Here is a 19,217-nt window from a genome sequence, read left to right as displayed (position 1 = left end):
GAAGAACATGTAGGTAGGAGGGACTCCTGTGGTCATCTTTGGAAAATATTGAATACAATTCACCGCAATGAATTTTTGAGAATTTATCAATTTATCTCTAGCTGTTCCTCTTCTGTTTTCTCTCTCTTCTTCACCCAGTGTAATACTTGGTTTCTCTTCCGGACTGAAAACTGTATAAACTTTTTCATTGGTGATAGAAAGGTTGGTTGCTACTTTGAAGCAGTGTACAATGGGCAAACAATATTTTGAGAGACTCTTCAGAGGAGAAAGGAGCCATTTATACAGGATTTATGAGGCCCTGGTAATGAACTAGTTACTTCTTTATCATCTGTGTCTTTATCATGTAGTAAGGAAGTGAAGGCTGGTACCCTTCTCATCATCAAGGGATGAGTGATGCTAACTTACTGGAAAAAATTATCATGAATATTTGAGTGCCCCTGTGTGTCAGAAACATTGATAAACACTGGAAATAAGAAATATGACCCTTAAGAATTCTACCCTTAAGAAGGACCATCCCAATCTAGTTAAGGAGACAAATATTTCTATAGTTATCCTACTAGGCTGTATGAAGGTAATGCCAGGCTGTAGGTTTCTCCTTTACAAAGAGGAGAAACAGCTAACCAAGAAGAGGGGTGGGAAGGAGGGCAGATATGGGGTCCGAGCTTTCAGGGGAGGCATCCTATAGGAAAGGGTGCCTGAGTTTAGGATGAATAAGAATTAACCGGGTATATTCACTTCTTATCACTGCTCTAACAAATTGCCACAAGCTTTAGTGGCTTAAAACAACACAAGTTTATTATTTTACAGTTCTGTTTGTCGTATGTATATAAAATAAGTCTACAGGTGGTATTCTTCTGGGAACCCATTTCCTTGCCCTTTCAAGTTTCCAGAAGTTGCTTACATTCCTTGGCTCGTGGCCCCTTCCCTGACTCTCATCCAGTGGCCTCTTTTCTTTAATGACCATCGTGATTATATTGGGCCCACCCAGAGAATCCAGAATAATCTCTCCATGTCGAGATCCTTAACTTAATCATATTTGCAAAGTGCCTTTTACATTTAAGGTAAATATTCACAGGTAACAGGGTTTAGGACATACATGTCTTTGTTTACCTTGCATCTCCAGTCTTAAAGGAGGGATGTGTGAGAAGAGAACAGGTGAGATAAGAAGTTAGGGGCAGGTCACGAAATACCCCATTACTTATTCCAGAGTCTTTATATGGTCCAATGGCCTAATGGTCACAAGGGGCAGTGGCAGTGGCAGGAAAGGTATTCCTCAGTCTTCTCCAAGCATTGGCTATTTAGATTAACTCTCTCAGTTAGTAAAGAAATGGCTGTTACATTTTGCTGCAAAAGTCTGTTGGGTGGGCCCAGCGTGAGGTCACTTTGCCAGAGCAGGCTGTGGTTGGGATCTGAGGTTTCTTTCAGACATTTTGCCCTTCATATTTCTCACTCCTTGGGCCTCTTTCTCCACTGACAGTCGTCTGCTTCCTTAGCCGCTGTAGTCATTCACTTCTAGCATCTTCAGGACTTTCCTTTGATGTGGGCCCGGGAAAGCCTTTTTTTTTTTTTTTTTTTTTTTTGCTGTATGCGGGCCTCTCACTGTGGCCTCTCCCGTTACAGAGCACAGGCTCTGGACGCACAGGCTCAGCGGCCATGGCTCACGGGCCTAGCCGCTCTGCGGCATGTGGGATCTTCCCGGACCGGGACATGAACCCGTGTCCCCTGCATCGGCAGGTGGACTCTCAACCGCTGCGCCACCAGGGAAGCCCCAAGCCTTTTTTTTTAAGGAAATACAGGAGATCAGGGCCCACTACAAAACTGTGCACCTCCACCAGCTCCACAGATGTAAAGTCCCAGTCTGCAGCGCTATGTTCTTGTCTGTTTGCAGTTGAAACAGACACAGCCAGAATCCCAACCTGCACAGAAGCCTAGCCTCCTCTCCAAGTCACCTCCAGTAACAAGATGGAGGACCACGTTTGCTCAGATAAGCATTTGTCATAATTCAGGAATAAGGTATTTCAAAGAAAAGTTTCTAACTGTTTAATTACCATTTGGGGCAAGCGAGGCAAAGAATATTTGAGTTGGCTTCATGGTCTTCTACAGCAGGATGCGCAGAAGACAAGCCTTGTGAGAAGTTGCCATTGGGGTGGCGTTTCCTATTATTTTTCTTAGCCCAGGAGGTTTTTCACTGACATAACAAAAACTTGCAGAAACGTGGTTTCCCCCAGATTTGTTTACACATTCCCTGGGAGAGCTCCAGGGCTACAGGTTGACAGCAGGGGCCCAGGACCTGGGGGCGGCTTGAAGTGAGGCTTTGTAGTATTAAGGGTCAGTCGAGTGTCCTGGGACACAGACTGTCACCACGGGTGACACCAGGAGCCAGTCCCAAAGATCACATTTTTGAGTTCCTGCTTTAATTAGTCTGAAATCCAAACTGGAGTTTGGGAAAATGACTATTTGAGACTATCCCTCCATTTAGATTGGAGAATTGCTTTTTCTTCCCCCTAAAGGCCTCATGTGTTACTCCAGGGAGTTCTCATAGGAAGCGGGTTGGCCCCTAATATGTAGGAACATGGATGTTAACCCAGGATGTTAGTTCTCGCTCTATAACATGCGTTCAAGAAGCTAGGGGGAAATACTTCACGCACTTGAAAATAACGGTCTTCAATTTAATTTAAAATAAGTTTGCTAATATTTAATTTGTGTTTATGTTATGTGAGTGTTTGGGGTGAGTGCAGACATGTCACAGTGTGACCTCTGGGTCTCTGCTCAAAAGCAGAACGAGTGACAACCTAAACTGCAAAACCACTGCCCGTTTTCGTTTGGTGACCTTTGGCGTCTGTTCATATAGATCCCTGTGGAACAAATGCAGGCGTGATTCTGACAGGACCACTTGGATATATTCGGCCGAAGTGTTTAGAAAATGTGGTTCTGATGGTTGTGCATTTTCATCATCATTGAATCTCTCAGTCTTCACCCGTTGATAAATGTGTAAGGTTAGGATGAACTTTTGAATTTACATGGTAGAAAGAAAAGTAGGACATTATTGCCATACTGTATGTCTTAATATTTAACTTATTCTGAAATATATTCTGTACCATTATACATGTTTGCTGTTGTAGAAAAGAAGCATAATTGGTCCTGTGAAAGGAGACCATTCTCCTGAAATTCAGTATTTACAATACCCTAAAACCCCATGGTTGGGAAAAAGAAATGGATTTTGTATTAAAACTTAAAGTTAATCACCTTTTTAAACTCATGGTTGGTTTGAGTAATGAAAAACATCCTTAAAGAGAACTGGGGAGTTATAAGAGTTACTATTCTTCTGACCCAAAGGTGAAAAAAGCCAATAACCTGTTACTGATTATTTCAACATTAAAAAAAAAATAAATGTGACAACTTAAAACTTGTCTCTGCTTAAAGTAAGGTATATCTTACAACTGTTTTGTTACCCAGCTGTTTAATATTCCAGTGTCCCCAAAGTGGAAAAATTTGTATACAAATGAGTTTTCTATGATTTAATAAAAATATATGACACAGTTTTTGTTTAAAAAGGCAAAAAAAAAAATAATAAAGGAAATACAGGAGGTAATGGTACCTGGGACAGATTATCATGCTATCTGGCTAGCATTTGTAAAGAAGCTTTGCTTCTCAACCTTTTTTTTTTTTTTTAAGATTTAATTTTATTTATCTTTGGCTGAGTTGGGTCTTCGCTGCTGCGTGCGGACTTTCTCTAGTTGCAGCGAGTGGAGGCTACTCTTTGTTGCAGTGCACAGGCTTCTCATTGCGGTGGCTTCTCTTGTTGTGGAGCATGGGCTCTAGAGCACAGGCTTCAGTAGTTGTGGCTCGCAGGCTCTAGAGCACAGGCCCAGTAGTTGTGGTGCAGGGGCTTAGTTGCTCCGCGGCATGTGGGATCTTCCCGGACCAGGGCTCGAACCCGTATCCCCTGCATTGGCAGGCGGATTCTCAGTCACTGTGCCCCCAGGGAAGCCCCTCAGTCTGACTTTAATTAGGCCCTCTTCTCTCTCCACAAGCCTGAGTGCAGTTTTGCACAAGAGGGAGCTTCCCCTTCCATTTCATTTGTAGCAGCCACTCTTTTTTTATTTTTAAACAGGGTGTTACCTCCTTGTTTTTATTAATGTAAAAATGCCATTTCTAAAACCTGTGCCCTCTGCCAACTGTAAAACAGTAGGCCTATGTGCCCTGATACCATATTCTAGGACGATAGCAACGAAAGACTTAGAGAGAAGGCAGCGAGAGCTGTGTATTACTCTAAGGCCCCAGAGAACCTGAAGCAGAGGCTGGCACAGGGCCCTCCACGTGGGGCTTTCCGTTGGGAGGTGTTTCTCTGACACTTAGGTGATGCTCTGGTTGCGGGTACATAAGGATGGTATAAAGCACTCTGCCGTGAGTTGGTATGAGAATTGGAGTCAAAACTCTTCTAGCTTTGGTAATATCATCACTAGAAACCACTGGAATGAGAGTTTCAGTTCCTGGTCAGTATATTTTTGCCATTCTGGCATTTTATTTCTGCAGAGTAAGGCTAAAGGATCTTTAACTGTAGGATCACCTTGGTTTCTTTTTCAGTGAGAAAGAACTGCCTCCTTATTCTCTGTCTCCCTCGCTCCACCCTGACTTGCATAGTAAGGATATATGTTTTTTAAGTCTGTATCTTGGGACTTAAGTATACTTTAGTATTCTACATTTGTTCTAGCTGTTTTCTAAGTCGTTTTAAATAAGTGGAAATAGAATTGTTTTTAAATGTCAGTAGGTTATAGGTTATTATTATATTGTTGCAGGTTATTTCAGTTGTTATTAAGCCCAGTCTAAGCAGTGACTAAGCCAAGGCACAGGACCACACATCCACCATCTTACTAAATAAGCTTCTAGTTTCAAATAGAGCCATTAAAATAGTTATGAAAGTGCTTGTGCTAGATATGTTAACTAGGGAAATGATAAGACAAATCATATGTATATCATATGTACGTATCTATGTGTATATATATACATGTATTATGAGTGACAGTAGAAAGATGTATTTATGCGTAGTAATGCCCTAAAGGGAAACCAGTGAAAGGGTTTGGAGTGGCAGTGTTGCTTCTAATTTGTATGTGTGTTTATTTCTATTGGTTAACACTTTGCCTAGTGTGGCTAAATGTCCCTATTGTGCAGGGTGAGATTTTCCCTTCCAGGAACATTTCATTTGACTTGCTTTCTCTTGTACTTTCTAAAGATGTTCAGTTATCTTTTGTGTAACATCTCTCCAAAAATAAAGGCACTGATCATTACCACTTCTTTTCAGAACTAATAAAGCCAGAATTCTTTGGAAGTTCTAGGGAGTTGTTGAGCAAATATATTTGTTACCAGGAGAAAAGCACTGTTATAAGATCAGGAGAGTTTGACAGAAAATAAAAGGCATGATTTTTGTCCCACAAAACTACCATTGCCTTGAAAAAGACAGGACTGACTTTAATAGGTATTTAGTTAAGGACCAAATGTGTGCTAAAGTTAACAACAATTCAAAACTTTTAGAATCGTGTTTATGTGTATTTTTATTCCCTATTATAATTTAAGCTAAAGTTTTAATTGCTTTTGCCAATGAATATGCTTATTGAGCTTGATTCCCTGTATGAGTCAAGTTCAAATTTCATTTGAAATTTAAATACTTGTAAAACATAAGCATGTTTTTTATTTATTTGGGCTCCATAGTCAATACAGAAGGGTTTTGTTTAGTTTCTTTTAAACTAGCAAACAATCATCTTCAGAAAGAAAACACGAGCAGCGTTCATGAAACTGTTGCATTTTATTCCACATTATAAACATTAGCTAGCATATTTGATGAATGTATTAAAAAGGCATATGCATATATAGAAAGAGTAAGGCCACCATTTATTGTTTGCTGAGTGCCGACAGGCTAGCATATATTACTTTAATTATAAGCTCTACCCTATGAAGTAGGCATAAGGAAAGAGAGGTTCAGAGTAAATAGGCCTACTGTCATACTTTAATAACTGGCAGGTTTGGAGTTTTTACCCAGATCCATTGATCTCCAAGGCTCCGTACTTGGAGTCAGTGTTACATAACATATTGTTACTCATCAAACACCTTCTACACAAGTTGATACACACTCTCGATCTTCTACTAAAAGGCAAACAAAACGTTACTGACTGGGTAGATTATTGGAGTGTTTGAAGTTATTAGTAAAAGCCAGGACAAACTGGGCTGTTTGTATGGGGCCCAAAGAGAGAGGATCGGTCTTGAGCACTGTGACAAAGGAAGAGACTTGATTTGGTTGGTGGAGGCGACTCTGGGAACAGAGGAAGAGATGGGCATGAAGTCCGTCCTAGGGGCAGTATATGTCAAAATAAATGTGCTAGCAACAAGAAAAAATATTTGACTGGGGCCCATGTTACAAAATAAAGCACGACAGGAGGCAAGTACGATTAAGGTTCTGATGAAGAGTAGAGATTCAGAAAATCTTCACTGTGATTTATTTATTTATTTTGACCATGCTGTGTGGCATGCAGCATCCTAGTTCCCTGACCAGGGATTGAACCCGTGCCCCCTGCATTGGGAGTGCAGAGTCTTAACCACTGGATTGCCAGGGAAGTCCCTTCACTGTGATTTAAAAAAAAAAGAATCTCAAATGGACGACAGATAAAAGTAGGAGGGAAAAGAAAAATGATAAGGGAAGCAACTAATACTTATGTAGTACTTTACAGTTTATAAAGTGCTTTTATATCTACTCCATTTGATTCTGTGGAAACCTGAGAAGGGCATTTTATGTAATTCTGATAAATCTTAAAAATTATCATATATGCATAAAAAACAGAGCAGAGAGATACTGGAGATTGGAAGATAGGCAGTTCAGGCATTAAACGACTGGACCCTGGACCAAATTTGTGGCCATGACGATGGGTATGAAACCATAAAATTGAAGAAAAGTCAACAAGAGACAGACTGATCCACTGAATTTGGGGATGGACGTAATTGGAGAGCAAGAATCTATTCAAACAGCATACATTTAATTAAGAAGAAGGAAGTACAGTCACAATGAACAAATAAGATCTGGGAATTTTTTTCAGGTGAAGAAAATTGTTTGATTTTTTATTAAGTTACTTTTTTTTTAGTGATGTTAAAAATTCCAAGGTCAGATTCTTAGTTCTGAACTGAAGATAATGAATGAGAGAACAGGCTTAAACAGAGGTGACTGGGAATTGTGTATATGTGTTTTCTCCAAGTAGAGAATAGGATTGTACTAAGGAGTTGAACTCCAAAGGGCACCAGGCTAGAATGAGCTAGAAGGATGCTCAGAAGAGCCTTTGTGCTTTATGAAGCACACAACACAGAGGTAGTCAAGAGAAGAAGAGGATACCTGGTGGGTCTGGTATCTTGTGGTGCAAGTTCTTGCTTTAGGTAGCAAGTTAGTCAAATGACCTCTATATCCCTTCCAATTCTACAGTTTTATGATTTTATGTAAAATTTTGCCTACATGTGCCTATGTAATATGTATATTCAAAGCATTCCAGCTGAGAAAGATAAAGCACTTCTTTGACTACAGATATAAAAGCAAGGTACCTAGATAATAAAATGATAGGTACAAAAATTTATGAACACGAACAAAAAGTAACGTGTGCAAGGCCATTTGGTAAGATAGTAACAAGTTTTGGATAGAAGTAGATGACTGTGGTTTTAGGCTACACTGTGATTTTAGTCCCCAGTTCCCTTTTATAACCTGGAAATGGCTGCATTAGTCTCTAAACCCATAGTCAAAGGAGTTTGCTGCTTCCCTAACCAGGAAGTGAGCTGCATGTGCTGGGCACACTGTGGGTACCTGCCCCTAGGAAGTTCTAGTCTGTGAAAGTATCCTGGCTTGGGCAGTGTTTCAAAGGCTGGGCTTTTGAGTCATTGTTTCGGCTCTTCAGCTCCTGCTCACAGTAGGTCCATAGCCACAGTGGTGCATGTAGCTCCTTCCCAACGCTTTCATGTTATATATGAGCATGAAGTTGAGCTCTCGGACAGAGTTTCCCCCTCAGCTCTGTGTCACTGCAGAGTGGAAATGACCAATCACAGTAACACTGAGCTATAGCTATAGCTTCAGCAGTTTGGTTTTAGCCGTGGAAAACAACGGTTCCTTCCCCAGTACTCATGTCAGCAACACATGTGGTGGCCCAGATTCGCTGGTATACTACTAAAAACAATGTTGACTTTTCCATGTTGAAGTATTTTCCAGGAATAGGTATAAAACTAGGGAAGAGTATATTCTATGTGGTAGGTAGCAAGGGCATGGTTAGTGCTTTGGTAAAAGATAATCTATTGGTTCCTTGCATGTTTGTTCTTGATTGTTTGATGTTATAGCGTGTCAGGTGTTCCGGGACAAATTTGTTTATTTGGGCAGATACACTGAGTCTGATTCTCCCTGAACTTGGGGAATGCATGTCCTATAGACCATGTGGGAGAAAACTGTTTCTGTATTTCTCTTATATTCTTGCTTGAAATCTAACATTTACTTGGCTTTGGGGGAAAAAAAAATGTAGCCTTGTAGTGAGCCTCCATGTGACAGAGGTGGACACATCCCAGAGACAACCAGAGAACAGTTAGGGATTGCTGCAGTCCAGCCTGGTAAATGCCAGAGATTGCACCTTGCCTTGTTAAACATAAGAACTGAAGGAAAGTCTTTTTTCTTTTTTCCTAACTTGTAAACTGGTGAAGAGCCTTTTCTGTATAGAGAAACCGATCCTGTCTCTGAATAGTGTGACTTCCTCTTCATGGAGAGATGGCAGATGAGTTGTTCTTTATATAGTGTGGTTGACTCCCAACAATCTTGCAAGACATTTTACTATTAGAAATCCATTTGTTTGCTTCTTCAAGTTTTAGATTTTAAGAATTTATTGTCTTTCATTTCTCTAAAGAAGACATACAGATGGCCAAGAAGCACATGAAAAGCTGCTCAACATCACTAATTATTAGAGAAATGCAAATCAAAACTACAATGAGGTATCACCTCACACCAGTTAGAATGGGCATCATCAGAAAATCTGCAAACAACAAATGGTGGAGAGGGTGTGGAGAAAAGGGAACCCTCTTGCACTGTTGGGAATGTAAATTGATACAGCCACTATGGAGAACAGTATGGAGGTTCCTTAAAAAGCTAAAAATAGAATTACCATAAGATCCAGCAATCCCACTACTGGACATATACCCAGAGAAAACCATATTTCAAAAAGACACATGCACCCCAATGTTCATTGCAGCACTATTTACAATAGCCAGGTCATGGAAGCAACCTAAATGCCCATTGACAGACGACTGGATAAAGAAGATGTGGTACATATATACAATGGAATATTACTCAGCCATAAAAAGGAACAAAATTGGGTCATTTGTTGAGACGTGGATGGATCTAGAGACTGTCATACAGGGTGAAGTAAGTCAGAAAGAGAAAAACAAATATCGTATATTAACGCATATATGTGGAACCTAGAAAAATGGTACAGATGAACCGGTTTGCAGGGCAGAAATTGAGCCACAGATGTAGAGAACAAACGTATGGACACCAAGAGGGGAAAGCCACGGTGGGGTGGGGGTGGTGGTGGGATGAATTGGGCAATTGGGATTGAGATGTATACACTGATGTGTATAAAATTGATGACTAGGGCTTCCCTGGTGGCGCAGTGGTAGAGAGTCCACCTGCCGATGCAGGGGACATGGGTTTGTGCCCCGGTCCGGGAGGATCCCACATGCCGCGGAGCGGCTGGGCCCGTGAGCCATGGCCGCTGAACCTGCGCATCCGGAGCCTGTGCTCCGCAAGGGGAGAGGCCACGACAGTGAGAGGCCCGTGTACTGAAAAAAAAAATTGATGACTAATACGAACCTGCTATATAAAAAAAATAAAATTAAAAAATTAAAAAAATTTATTGTCTTTGTAGAAATAAAGAGGCTGTTTCTCTAGTTCAGTAGTTGTCACACTTTTGGCCTCAGGACTCCTTTTTACATCCTTACAAATTACTGAAGACCCCCAAAAGTTTTTGTTAATGTAAGTTATGCATTGGTATTTACTATATTAGAAATTAAAATAAAATTTTGATAAACTTTTAATTTCATTTAAAATAACATAATAAACTCATTATGTGTTAACTTTTTCTATTAAAAAAAACACCTGCTCTCTAAAACTTAAAAAAAGAAACCAGTAATCAGTGAGAACAGTGGTTGTCTTAGTCATCTCAGGCTTCCATAACAAAATACCGTGCACTGGATGGCTTAAACAACAGATTTATTTTCTGACAGTTATAGAGGAAAGTCCCCATGCCAGCATGGCAGTCTTCCTGGCTTTCAGATGGTCACCTTCTGTCTTTGTGCTCAGATGGCCTTTTCTAGGTGTGTCTGTGTAAAGCGAGATCTCTCTTCCTCTTCTTATAAGGCCACCTATCCCATCGGATTAGGGCCCCACCCTTATGACCTCATTTAACCTTACTTACCTCCTAAAAGCCCTATTTCCAAATAGAGCTGAATTGAGGGTTAGGGCTTTAACATGAATTTTGTGGAGACACAATTCAGTCTATAATAGTGGCATTATTTTATATTTTTATACATCTTTTAGAGTCTGGCTTAATAGAAGGTAGCTACATGCTCATGTCTGCTTCTGCATTTAGTCACTTGTGTTGTTTTGGTTGAAGTGGTCAGAGGAAATACAGCCCCATGAAAATGTGCAGATAGAGAAGGAATTATTTTGAAACATTTTCAGATAATAGTGGATATTCATTTTTGATACTATACTATACAAACATTGGATAAGTAGTAGTTTCTTAAAAGTGAGTTGCAAAGTAGAATCAGAAACCATATTAATGAACTTCTTACACTCTCTTACATTAAAATTTATTTGCTTATCTTTCACTTTGTTGAATGTATGCATAATTTTGTAACAACATGCAATGGTCACTTGGAAAATAGCAATTCTCTGAATTATCCACATCATCTAAATATTGACACATTTTATAATGCAGTAGTTTTAAAAATCACATTCGTTATTATTGCCACCAATCCTATCAGAAAAGTCTTTAAATATTAGGAAGCTGTGTTAAGCTCATGGTGGATACAAGTTTTCAAACTCTCAATTTTTCTTGAAAGCTTAATTTTTATCATTGGAAACAAATATTGTCAATTGTTTCCTTTAAAGTAGAACGTTCATTTAATTGAGTTTTGAAGAAAATAACAGCCAGGTATATGAGTCTAGTTAGTCATTCTTTCAAACAAAAATGAAAAAGTGGCTAGTTAATCTTGCAACTAGAATAATTACAGAAGTGCTTTCCCTCAAGACAACCATGTGTTTATATGCAGCAAAAGTGCTTTATGCAGAGATCTCATTTTCTCATGTAGAATATTAAAAAGGTGTGTTTTCAGGGGTTGTGATTTAATGTAATTAATGCTTTTTATTGCATTATCAAGGGTATTCTTAAGTGAAACTGGCTTTTTAAAAAAAACAACTGAGGGACTTCCCTGGTGTTCCAGTGGTTAAGACTCTGTGCTTCCAATGGAGGGGATGCTGGTTTGAACCCTGGTCGGGGAACTAAGATCCCACATGATGAGCGGTGCGGCTAAAATATTAAAAAAATTTTTTTAATTTTAAAAATTAAAAAATAAACTAACTGAGAATGCATGGCTGTGATGAATACAGTGGTTACTGATATAATTTGGTGCTACTGCCTTGATTTGTTTTAAGGCACCAGTAGTTTTATTCACCTCCCATTGCTTTTGCACCACCAGTGCAAATGTTAACTCTGTGAAAAAGGCAAGAAGCATCTTAGTATTATTATAAAAATGGTTTTGATCTCACAGACCCCGTCATGGGGTGGCAGGGGCCCTCATGGTTCAAACAGCCCACTTTAAGAACTGCTGCCCCAGTCTGTTGTCTGCTGTCACCTTGGGCCGGGTGGAGGTGATTACAGGAAGCTAAGAGCAGGTTCCTCCTGATGAAGACCCAGAATTGGGGCAGAGCACAGAAGAAAGTAAAAGAGATGTGAAATGCAAGTTAGGAGGGAGCAGTGGATAAACTTCAGGCATTTGCCTATTTGTGGGCTGAGGTCTTTGATCTAGCAAACAAAGAGTCCTTATCTTCAAGGGCGCTGAATTCTTAGCACATCTTTGTTTGATTTAATTTGATTTGTCGTGATTCATGGAGAGAGCATGGGTTGACGTTTTCCTCCTGAGCAGGTCCCAAGGTCTGTGGTGGGAATGCCATAGGATTTACACAGCTCCTACCATGTGCTGTTGCTGTGGTTTAGTGAACACGTGATGACCACTAGAAATGTGTCGTTGTGTCCCCTCCCTTGCCTTGCTTGACCAAATTGAGTATGTGTTCAAAGGGCAAAGCGGAGAGGAAAAAATGAATGTAATAAAGCAGTGTTAAATAGGACTTTTTCTACTGTTGAGGGATCTGACTGGCAAGTTGTCCCAGAGATGACTGAAGGCCTTCATCATTTACCAATTTAAAAAAACAGCCTTTTTTGAAGAACTAGAAGGTACTTTGGCCTTCCTGTAGGAATAGAAGCCTTGTAAGAATCTGTATCCTTACTGATGACCAAGAGATGTGAGTCTTGCAGTGGAGCCAGAGAGATTCGAGTCCACCATTAGGAGTATTTCCGAAAGAGGTCACTGATGACGAATTGTATTGTGGAGCCTTACTCTCTAGAATTTAATGAAGACCATCTTTTTTTAAGGGGAGTGATAAAAATGCATCTCTCATTTAAGGTGTGGTGTGTCAACAAGTTATCCTCTGGGGATTTTACTAGCCCTTTGCTTCTATGTCAGGATTCTTTATTCAGTACAGCAAAATATATGCATGGGAAGTAAAACAGTCATCGGGATGCTTTGTGTACCTGATGCCAAACATCTGGATATTTGGAAACATCTGGAAAAGTAACTGAAGTTTTCATGAGGGTGTTTAGCATTATGTGGACAAAGCCTCTGGTTCATAATCAGATGTCTGCCAGCCCAAGATGGTTACAAACGTTTTATTAATTTATGAGGGAGGAGGCAGGATCCATTGTAGAATACATTGTTGTTTAGCTTTCGCTAGTTTTTATTTCAGTGGAGTGAGATCAGGTTGTTTTGTTTCAGAATGCTTCCATCTGATGAACGTTTCCGCTTTTAAATCCCAAGGAGACGGGAGAGCCAGCAACAGGTTGGCGTGGTCGGCCTCTGTCACGGCAGCCACCCCAGTGTCTGTGGTTGAAATGTCTGGTCACCTCAGGGGAAACGATAATAGACCCAGACAACCACAGAACACCCCAGAAAAGTGGTTTTGTTGAGCCACCATGGCGTCAGTAATCCATAGACTGCTGGTGCTCTTGATAGAAGGTAAAAGATGCTTTCCCCTAGGACTAACGGTGCAATAACTGTTTATTTCATGTGGCCCCAAAAAGAAAACGGAACTTTTGTTCCCTGGCAGGCCCTGAGAGGGGTAGTCTAATCAGTCATAATAGATGGTGCCTTTAAAACGGGCCCTTCCCGAAGGGAGCCCTGCAGATCATAGGTGCCTATTGTGAGAAGAGAAAAAGAAAGTACTGAGGCAGGCGCCAACAGGGCAAGAAGGAAACACTTAAGCGAGGAGCCTTTAATTTTTATGTAAGTAACCCTGAAGCATATTTTATGGCCACCTTGTAAGTCAGGCCTCAGTCTGGCTGCAGACTTTGTGTGGTACCCTGGGAGCTGTTGCTGGGGGAAGCCAAAGACAGTCACTAACCTTGAAGGGGAGGGAGAGATGGCTGAAGGACCGCAGTCTGTTGCTCATTTCAACATCTGGCTAGCAAGATAATACTCTTTATTACAAGGCTTTTGTAAAACCATCTTTTCTCCGTTGTTAGCCTTTAGGGAAATCATCCCCTAAGCTCTGCCCACCTTTAGAGACGCTTTAAGCCACTGCCTCTTTTGCATTCCAGAGCCTCCGGTTTATCCAAATGGTTTGGGACGCTGGTCAGAAATATCTTTCACAGATGTTGGAGAACAGGGTTGAGTTGTTTTTTCGCAGGAGCTGTGCTTTTGCTTCAGCTCTCCTTGAAGTGAAAATGTATCTTGCTTGCCTTGGGTGTGGCCCGTTTTATCTGGGCAGGGCAGGATTTATCCACTTCACAAGCAGAGAGAGCCAAGATGCCGTGAGATAGGGCTTTGCCCTTCAAGCTTGGTTCTCAGGGCCTGCAGAGCCGAGTGCATCTCTCTAAATTTGCTCTGTGTAGAGCTTCCAGGCCATTCTGCTTGGGAATATCGTGTTATATTGCCATGACTAGATTAGAGTTTTAGAGCTTCAAGATACTGAGAGAATTTTTTTCAAACTTTTATTAGCAATGAAAACGTTCAATGAACCTTTCTTGTCCCCCAGAAGAAATCTTATCAGGCAACTCAATATAATAATGCAGAGTTGGATGAATGAGGATGGAAGTCTCAAGAACTTTATTTGTGCTTTTCCTGCCCCTGCCAGGACCCCCATCCCTGGTGCGCCCCCATCCTTGGAACCCCCAACACTTTCCTCTGTAACCCTTACAGTTTCCTAGAAAAGGATTTCACAACGAACAGTGTAATCTAAGGGTCTCAAATCAATGGATGTGAAAACCAGGGAAGTTCACGGAATTGCCCAAGCGCACAGTGCGGTAATGGTGGTACTGTGACTTGTAACCTAGGTTTTATGCCCCTGTTTAATACTCCACATAGACTCATTTCTGCCCTCATATCCCGTCACCCCCCACCAGTGTTAGAGCTTAAAGGTGCAAAGAGGGCTGGATGTGTTAGGCAGGACCCCACAGGGATGGGTAGATGGGTGCCTGTGTTTGCAGACAAGTGGTCCAGGATTGATCCCTGCCTGAGTGTTTTCACTTGACATACTGTTAATTAGGGTCAGTGAATTTATTCACATGAGACTGACTTATAAATGATTTATACATGAAGGTGCCTCTTAAGTTTACAGTAGAATATATGCTTTTAAAAGCATATACTTCTTTCTGCCTTGTTGACTTTATTTCTGGTGGCCCTGGCTGTGGAAGTCTAATTCCTGATGCAGTAGGCTTCTCTCCAGTCTCTGCTCAGCCTTCTATGGCTGTGTCTCTTAAATTCACTCCCTACTCTCCCTACTCCAGTGATATAGGAGTTTGTTACTGATATAGGGAACCAATGTCAAAGCTAGTGCGGGAATGAGAAATACCAGTGAAGAGAAAAGTCAAGAAATGACAGGTTTCAATTGCAATAGTACAGTTGTTTTACTTGAAAGTTTTCAGATCATATATTGTCTGGTCTTTGTTGGCAGATGGAAGTTATATGCAGCAGTTTATAATGTACACTAATATATACGTGCAAACATGCTCCTGGCCCTCCTGTACGTTTGATGAAGGCCTTGAGAACACCCCCCGAAGGCCATTGTGTAGATTCGGAAAATCATTCGGGATCAGTGTCTTGTTCCTTTCATCCTCATCAGATTTTCTAAATGAGGCCGTTTCAAAGGAGAGAAGAGGCATGTTCAGCCATGATGATATTTGAAACAGGTGTGCAGGGGTGGTCCAGATGTGAGCTGTATGAGCTAGGATAACTTTCCTTTGATGTGGGACATGACTTTTACCAACCTTCCCCAAACACATCTTCCCATTTCCTGTGGGATTGTAGTATACTCTGGTTTAATGATTGCTAAAGTAACATAGAAACAAATATGAATCTTGTTCATATGCTTCCTTTTTTTTCCCCCCCCCCAGCAGAAATGAAGGGGGCCCTGGGAATCCATGCTGTTCCTGTAGAACAGTGTCAGAAAGTACCACCCTGAATTCATTAGTTGAGATTGAGCAGTCTAAACCTTTACAGAGAAGGGCTTGGGGGAGCTGATAGGAGGGGCCCTTCTAGTTCTTATAGTGAATGAGGAGAGTGGTCAGTCTTTCACAGTTTCCCCAAGCTGGCATCTATGTTGGCAACGTGTTGTTTTATGTATTTGGATCCTTTTCACCAAGTTCATAGGAGCTGTAAATTGGAAGACACTGAAGTCTATTATTTTTAAAGATTAAAGGTATTTAATACTCTGTTTCATAGCACACGTTCTCAGCATGCATTTGTCTGTTTCTAAAGAAAGGCATATATTCAAGGCTCCTCTTAATGTCTATTTCAGTCCTGTCTACCAGGCTAGTACTATGACTTTTGGGATCTTAACTCAGCTTAAAATTAATCTAATATTGCTTGTTCTGGAGTTGATGCCATCTCTTTCTATTAACAATCTGAGTAATTTTGTTGTTGCCCACATGTGCTTTCCTTGGCTATATAAAATCCACTTTCCTTAATGTCCTTGGACACAATCCCTGATTATTCGGGAGTTAACCTTATTATTCATTGTACCTGTGCAGGGACAGTGGACGAATCCCTGCTGCATTCCTATGACACCCAGTTATAGTAACTATATTTCTTTTTTGTGTAGTTAAATTGCAAGTTGAATGAGTTGTGGAGTTAATGATGTAGCTATCCAGTTTACAGCTGGTAGTCAGAAAGGCTGAGGGTTAAATCAGCTAGTCTAATTATTAATCGTATAAACCATTGGTTTCTAAATGCTGGTCCAACAAATCTGAGTCTTATTTAAAAGCACAAATTCCTAGTTCTAACCATGGAGATTCTCATTCAGTGTGTCCTGATTTAGACCCTAAGAATCGTCCATTTTTAGGAGTTCCATGGGAGATTCAGGTGCACGGACATCAAGTGCATGCCTGATGGAATGATTGTTTTTTTTTTTTAATTTTTATTTATTAATTTTTATTTTTGGCTGCGTTGGATCTTCGTTGCTGTGTGCGGGCTTTTCTCTAGTTGCAGCGAGCAGGGGCCACCCTTCGTTGCGGTGCGAGGGCTTCTCATTGCGGTGGCTTCTTTTGTTGAGGAGCACGGGCCCTAGGTGTGCGGGCATCAGTAGTTGTGGCTCGCGGGCTCTACAGCACAGGCTCAGTAGTTGTGGTGCACAGGCTTAGTTGCTCCAAGGCATGTGGGATCTTCCTGGGCCAGGGCTCGAACCTGTGTCCCTTGCATTGGCAGGTGGATTCTTAACCACTGTGCCATCCGGTAAGTCCCTGATTGCGGTTTTTAGTATATGTGCTGCCGAAGCGAGCACTGATTGTGGTTTTTAATGATAACATTTTCCATCTCTGTTGGTGTCTCAGATAATTCAGGAGTGCTTTTACTATCATCTTGAATATGTTTATCTGAACATTCTGGGCTGTGTGAGGGACGGAACATCAGGCCGGCAGTTGGGGACCTGGTTCTAACCTCTGTGTGGACGTTTCATCAAGTTGGAGATATTTGATCTGTCTTGGTGTCAGTCTCATTCATAAATTGAGGACCCCAGACTCCCCAGGGTACTTTGCAGGTTTCTGACATTCTTTGATTTGCAAGGCTTTGCCCTCCTAGGAACTGTCTTCATCGTCACTGCTCACTGATGGCCGCTGCCTCTCCTGGTTCAGTGAGCGCCTAGCTGCTCAACAGAACATTAATCCCAGCCTGCTTCTCAGGAGAGCTGGTAGCTGTCCACACATGCAGAGCCACCTCTCTTCCTTTCTTCTGTCACTACCCACCTCCCAAAACAGATTGAAGTAAATTGTCCTGCTGGGAAACAAGTTCTTATGTTGAGGTTTCTCTTAAAGAAAATTTAGGTTGTAATTCTAACCTTTTCTATACCAAGCCTTGCCAGTTTTCACCCATTGGGCTTTTTTTTGCAGGCTAGAGACACGTATGCCTTTGGGCACAAGATGTGACTGATGTCACGGTCTAGGGAGCTGGTCCTGCACTTCCGTGCACCATTCAACAAACCTTTTTTTCCAGGAACTTGTGCATGTTTTCCAGAGGGGCTGGTGGGCCCCAGGGCTGAACACGGCATCCTTTAAATCTCTGGTTCTCAGCTTTTGCAGAGCATCAGAATGGTCTGTAGTGCTTTGCAAATGTACCTGCCCATGTCACCCCAGCTCCACCTGGGCCTCCTGCATTGGGCTCTCTGGGGTGGGATTGGACACACGTGTCTTTTAAAGGCTTTCCTTTAAACTCTGCCATCTGGAGCCTCCTTCCCTTCCTCCAGACCCGGCCCATGCACTGTTCCTATCTTCTATAATTATTTTTTGTTTAGGTGGGTATAGATAAATGGGAACTTGTCATCAGAATATAGTAAACTGTGGTCTCAATCTGTTGAGAAAATTAAGTTGCTTTGAGACTAGAAGTCCTTCAAAGGTGGGAGCTGCATCTTAGCATTCCCAGCACACGGTTAAGGCACAGGAACCACTACTAAAGACTGACTCGTAGTCCCTGTCTACAGAGGTCTGAGGCTTCTTGTTTCGCTCTAAAACATCATGGGGAGTAGTAATAAGTCATTCACCCTTTTGTTAAGAGTATTTTTTTCTTTAAAAAAAATTTTTTTTGAAGTATAGTTGATTTACAATGTTGTGTTAGTTTCTGCTGTACAGCAAAGTGACTCAGTTATTTTTATATATATACACACACACACATTCTTTTTCATATTCTTTTCTATTATGGTTTATCACTGGATATTGAATATAGCAGATGCAAACTATTATAGGATGGGTAAACAACAAGGTCCTACTGTGTAGCACAGGGAACTATATTCAATGTCCGGTGATAAACCGTAATGGAATGGAGTATTTTAACGTAATTTCTTGTTTATCCTCTATTCAGTGCAATTCAACAAATATTGAGAATTTACAACATGCTAATAAGCATTGTTTTAGATGCTGAGGATAGAGTAAGGAACAAAACATAAAATTCCTACCTTCATTGGACATTCTCTTCACCAAAATGTATGTGTCTGTATGTGTATACACACACACACGGAATTTAACATGACAGAATCAAATGGCTGCGTTATAGCATTATGAAATATCATTTTAGGAGAAATCTTTAGGATTTAGGATTGGCCTGAGTATTCCTAAGACCACAAAGGGAATCAGAAAATTTCGTTAAGCATGTGAAACCTGGATTAAATTCACAAAAAATGTTAAGACCAGAGACTGTGTCTTACTAACATAACAAGGAGCCCACGGGTGTCCGGGCAAATAGTTTCTGAAGGTGGAATGAATCAATCAGTGGGTTTAGGACTTTGATCCAAAAAAGGTAGACAAGGACACTGAAAGAATTAAAGTTCATCCTTTGATTTTTTGGGGGCATAAGTCTCCAGAGAGTCGTTATTTGGTACAAATCTTTCTTTGACT

At 41.0% G+C, this 19,217-nt stretch overlaps 1 protein-coding gene across 3 annotated transcripts in view; it reads left to right on the top strand.

Moving 5' to 3' along the window:
- FMNL2 (formin like 2) overlaps positions 1 to 19,217 on the top strand; it is a 311,830-nt gene that overhangs the window by 247,871 nt on the left and 44,742 nt on the right. The window lies entirely within an intron of this gene.

The sequence above is a fragment of the Phocoena sinus genome, chromosome 7 (genome assembly GCF_008692025.1).
Source record: "Phocoena sinus isolate mPhoSin1 chromosome 7, mPhoSin1.pri, whole genome shotgun sequence".
NCBI classification, from domain to species: Eukaryota; Metazoa; Chordata; class Mammalia; order Artiodactyla; family Phocoenidae; genus Phocoena; species Phocoena sinus.
Note: the sequence above shows the minus strand (reverse complement) of the source record. Positions and strands in the feature narration are given on the sequence as shown.